Genomic DNA, 6010 nt, shown 5'->3' with positions numbered 1-6010 from the left:
TGCTCAGGAAAATGGAGGCAAAGAAGTCGTTAAATAGGTTAGTTTTGTCATCTGGTGTGACAACCAAATTTCCTAGCATGTCTTGCAGGGGCCCCACATTAACTGGTACACAGGGGGCAAAAAGACGGTATTTAAAAAAGGACTTCTTTTTAAGATCTGAAAAAGTACTGAAATTAGTGGAAGTTAGACATTTAAAATACCTTTAAAATCTGACATACCACAGTGCTTACCCCTGGGCACATCTACAAGTGCTGATTAATTTTTAATAATAAGCTCTAATAAGGGCACACATGTGATGCCAAGATGTTTACTGCATAGCTAATTAGTCTACTGTGCATTAAATATCTCATGTAGATGTGCCCACTGTGGAAAGAACTGTGATCTACAGACACATTGGCTCCTAACAATATTAATATCAGAAGAAACAAGTTATTTCCCTTACTACTGATATTACATGAGCCCAGAATAGGTTGACTCAACATATAGGGCATTTTTACATGTACTCCAGGAGGCATGGGGGCACTTTAAATCAGCAAGCCGCGTTAATTAAAATTGCTCGATCATCACCTATATCAGTGTCCCCACGCTGAAGAAATGGCTGCGGGACACTTTGAACTAAAACTTGTTCAATGAGCTTTAGTTCAAAATGCCCTGCCACCATTTTTCAACACAGGGACATTGATACGCATGATGTCGGCATGCTTTAATTTCCATGCTCCAGCCAACTTGATTAATTGAGTCTGCTCTGATGTGCTGGATTTCCAGTGCGTTGGAGCAGGCTCCCTGCATGTGTATAGGAGCCCATAGCTTCTATACTAGGTGTTCTCAGGACTTTTCTTTTCATATCATGGAAAGCTGCATGTTGGTGTGATGGAAACCTAAAACATTAGAGATAGCTGATCTACAAGATTAAATCCTGCATGAATCAGTTCATTTAAAAGATCAAATTTATTCTTGTTGTGGGATGAATCATATGCTTTTGAAACTCCTGACTTTTGTGTATAACCTTCACTAAAATGTCTTAAGACACTAAAATGTCTTTCTATGAGAATCATTAGATAGCAACCATTAAATTAGTTGTCTAGAGTGACCGTAGTGTGTAAAGATTATATATATAAAACAGATTTCTTTTGTTAACTGTAGTCCTTCTAACATTAAGCTAAATCATAAGCTTACAATTTTCGGAGTCCAAAATAACTAAATCTTTTATCATGCAAGACTGGAGAAAAAGAAACAATTGCAACAAAAGGCTGTCCAATGGGGATTTGAATGAGAATTAGTGCTATTGGTTGAGGCATTTATAGTGCAGGAGGAAAAGGAATTATGCAGTGTAAAAGAAGGATTAACTAGAACAAAGGTCATGAAGCACTGAAAGGATGGATTCCCTTCTCCCTGATTTAGGACAGTATACATAAAGGCTTCCTGTTTTGCAACGGGTGGCAGAGATGAAATATTAATATAAAAAGTGAGAAAAAAAACTTTCCAAGACAGAAACATTTTTGGAAATATATATAAACTGTATCATTTGTTTTTGTTAGTTTCACACTAAAAAGATTAGTCCTGAATATCTTCCCCTAAGGGAGTAGTTCATAAACAATTAGTCATGGGGCTACTCAGCTGCACAGGGGTTTCTAGTGCTAGACCCATGATATCTGAAAACAGTTTTTCCAAACCAGACATACTTAATGAAGTCATAGTAAATTATGAATAGGACACCTTAACCCTGTAGCCCTAGACGATACATCAAACCCATATCCCTCTTACAAGACACCATGAAAAGAAATGTTTGGCATGGACTTACTTTTGAGAGTTCTTTTGTAATCCTTTATAGGATGAAATTTGGATAGATCACTGCTGGGAGGGATAAATGTATATAAAAAGGTAAAATGCAACATTGAAAAGACAACCTGGCACTAGATAAAGACATAGAAACTATCAAATCCTTTTCCGGTGTCATTAATGGCAAGACTTCAGCCATGTGCCTAATGAAGCAAAGCAAAATTGACTCCAAGGATAAGTGGCTTTTAAAATATGCTTTAACCTTTAGAAACTTTAAGTCAGTCTAAAGCAGTGGTTCTCAACCTTTTTAGATTCAAGGCACCTCTCAGAAAGTGCCAGCCCTTAATTTTCACTTGTTTTTTTACTATGGAAAAATACTACAGCAATTCTTCCATTACAAAGAACTCAGAAAAGACAACAGCAGGTCAGAACGTTTTTAATACCATATATTCCTATGTGAAATCTCTGGGTTTATCTTGCAACTCATGTCTGAGCACTTAACAGTGCTAATACTGCATGGCACCTTGTGCCACCTTTGAAAGGCTCTTAAGGTAACTCAGGGTGCCACAGCATCCTGCTTAAGAATTACTCATCTCAAGTGTGTATATTTTCATTTTAATCTTTTATATGGTAATATAGCCCAACAGCAAATGGAGACTATAACAATTAATTTAAAATCTATTTCTAAAATAGTCTGGCTCAGATTGCACACAATTCATTTGTTTTTTTTAATTGTCGAGTAATAAGGCTAACTGTAGACCCCAAAACCATTGCAGTTGGTGGATTATGTTTACTGTCCTCCTTAATACATTACAATTAAGCTTATTTATTTAACTTCATGGATTATGTTAGATACACCCTAGCATTCAGATTTATCTTTATGGACATGTGGGGTGCATCCCCACGAGTGAGGATGTGTGTTTCCCTAGGGACAAGTAGCAGTGCCACAACTTGTGCTGCTGCTACTTATCCCTGGGGGATGCCTGTGCCACATGTGCTCTGGCACATGCCTGGGTGGGGTAGAGGATGCTGGGGCCAGCAGCTTTGTTGACATCAGCAGCCTAACCAGGGGTCCTGAGGGCCTCTGGGAGCTTCAGCCACAGCACTCCTGCAGCAAGGAGTCTGGCCAGCAGCTAGAGCATGGCTCCAGTTAGCCAGGTTCCAGCTTTGGGCAGCACATGCTGCCACCATGTGCACTGCTCTGATTTTTTCGATGTGGGTTTGTTTGACCCTGGGTCAAATACCTCCCCCACACTGCTGCAAAGTAGCAGCACAGGAAACACCTACATGTGTAGCATGTGCAGTATGTGGCACCACAGACAGCACACCACACCGCACACCCGTGCTCATCTGGACATGCCCATGTGGTCCAGTCACACTGATGCTTTACTGTTAGTAAACTGGTACTAATAGCTAAGATTATTTTAATTTTCAGTTACTTTTCTCTGGCTCATGAATTAAATAAGTATTAAAGTAGGACCTGACATCTATTTCTGGGCCGCAGTGAAAGTGTTGTAAGGAGTTTAAATTATATTTATTAAACACATCCTGATACAGTTAGACTCTCAGACCTACTTGTATCTGTTCCACCATAGTGTAAAAAAGTCTGTGTTGATGTAACTTGCAAGGAGCCAGAAAAATATATAAAGTTAAAAGTTGCTTCTGCATTACCTTAATTTAGAATGTTTTTTATTCCTTAGCTTCTATATTACATCAACCTGGACCCCTTTATATATCGAGAGAGCAGGCATAAGCAAGCTTAAGAGAGTCTGATTATAAGGTTAAGATGGCACAGAGAGTGCTAATTCCTACCTCTTTCCCACCTCTAACTTGGCTCTTTGTATGTACCTTTGTCTTTTGCTAAATCTGTTAGCACTGAAGCAGTACTTAACTAAGGCCATGTCTGTTTTCACAGCTGCATCCCAGTTGAAAAGTATTTAATTAAACTGGTTTAAAATAACTGGTATGAAAATCTATGTGGAACCTCTTAATTCAGTTTGAATCCCACTTATATTGATTCAACTTATTTGTTTTAAAAAGTAAGTGTCACTGTTATAACACTGCTGAAATAAAGAACTTACCCAGATAAGTAGCAGTATTTTACATTCATTAACAAAATGTGAAAAATTCTGTGTTTTTCAAAAGGAGAGAGAGGCAGAGAAATAAGACTCCTAGCATTTCTTCTCTGTTTGTTGCAAACCAATAGAACCAGTTTTAGAAATGACTTTTTTGGGCAACATTAGCTTTTATTATAAAACTACCTTTCTGCTATTCTTGCTCTTTCTGCTCTTAATGTAACACAGGTATGATAATCAGTATATCAATATCACCCTGAAAGCACTGGTGTTGATAGGGCTGAAACTAAGATGACTTATTAGGGCTCCAATCTGCTGCCTGTGAAGTCAGTAGTAACATTTCCATTGGCATCTGTAGCACAAAATCAGGCCAATTGTGATTGGCTGGCAGATAATGAAAATTTGTGTGGATGGATAGGAACAAAAAAATTGATTCATTAGTACCCTGCTCTTATCCCACAGAGATATGTGTGAGTTTCTACATTTGCAAAGTTTCAAGTTGCAAGGGGGAAGAAGTCTTAGGAAAAATCAGTTAAATATATCCATAGGGCAGAGAAGTTCCCCAGATGGTGAATTTGAATGATATTAACTATTTATATAAAACTTTTACATTTCTGTTCCACTTTTGCTTCCTTTAAAAATGTGAGGCAAGGAGCTATGGGGAGAAAAAAGTGAACTCTAAACTCACAAAGCACTTTGGATTTTATAATATTGCTTTAAAGGAGAGGAATTCAAATATGATAAGGCTACTGTTCTAATGGAATTTTGTTGGTCTTCCAGGCCGCGTACACATATTCAAATAAATCAGGGAGAATTCTCCCAGGTTTTCTTTCATGGTAGAAAACCTTACCCAGAAAACCTTACCCAGCGTTGGGTGTACAGACATTCAAATACAGAGTCCCTGAAGAGTGGAGAGCTTGTAATACTGACAGGGCATGTCTATACATGCGCATTTATTGTGCAGTGACCAAAATTACTGTGCAGTACAGGCATGCATCTACACACTCATGCCCAAACTGTTCAGTAAATAGGACGACTTATATGTATAGATGCCTTACTTCAGGAGTTTAACTTTTTTGGAACGGTGTACCCCCAGCAGCCAGACACAGAGGAGTGTACCCCTGGCAGCTGGATACAAAGCACGGGGAGGAGTGGCTGCAGCCACTGTGTGTGAACTTCCACCAACGCCCGCATCCAGCCGGGCAGGTGGCGCCTGCATGGCAGTGCAATATGGTGCACAGCAGCGCTTTGTCCCTGCCTGCCCGCGTGCCCATGCATACCAGGGGGCCTTTTCAAATACCCCTGGGGGGTATGTGTACCCCTGGTTGACAACCCCTGCCTTATACATAGTAAAACTGTGTGTGTGGACTGACTTTGGATTAATTTTAGTCCTGAGCCACACAGCATTAATGCACTTTAATGCCTGCTTGTATAGATGCCAACCTATTTCCTCTTACTGAGCAGTAAATTTAAGCTGGCGTAAATGTATGCATAGACATGCCCACATTGTGCAGCTGGGCTGAGGGAACTGGAGGTGCACACATCTCCAATTTTCACTTTCTTTCAAGTATTAAGAGTTTAATTCTTTTTGAACTGTGACAGAGAGGCTACAACAAAGCCAACAGTGGGGCAGCTATTGACTGTGGAACATGAGATAATAGAAACCAGGTTTGCCTGAGTTCTAAATGCACCTTGGTTCTACCTCTGGTCCCTCTTATTGCCTTAGGCTGGGAGGTAACAGCTCTGTTTCATTTTGCCCATCTATGAAGAGGCATCATTGCCAGAGGAACAGCTGCAGTGCTCAGGCTGTGTTATATCAGAACTGATTCATACCCATGTCTTCACATATTCTTTATCATTGGGGTAATCAATAACCCTTAAAGAGCTTTTTCCAAAATGAATACAAGTTAGCAGTGAGTTTCAAACTGTGTTCTACAGGGTTGTGGAACCCTGAGGTTCTACAATAGGTCATCAGAGCTAACTACAGACAGTCAAATCGAATCGAGGCTGAATCAATTCAGTCTTTGCAGGTTAGTCTAAGATGCACAGATTAAGTTGAACAAAGGAGAGGAGAGGCTACGGGACCTGAACCTGTTCAGCCTCCACAAGAGAAGGCTGAGGGGGGATCTAGTGGCCTGTTACAAACTAGTCAGAGG

This window comes from Crocodylus porosus, unplaced genomic scaffold, assembly GCF_001723895.1.
Source record: "Crocodylus porosus isolate Cpor-Errol unplaced genomic scaffold, CroPor_comp1, whole genome shotgun sequence".
NCBI classification, from domain to species: Eukaryota; Metazoa; Chordata; order Crocodylia; family Crocodylidae; genus Crocodylus; species Crocodylus porosus.
The sequence above is the reverse complement of the archived record's forward strand: the minus strand, read 5'-3'. Positions refer to the sequence as shown.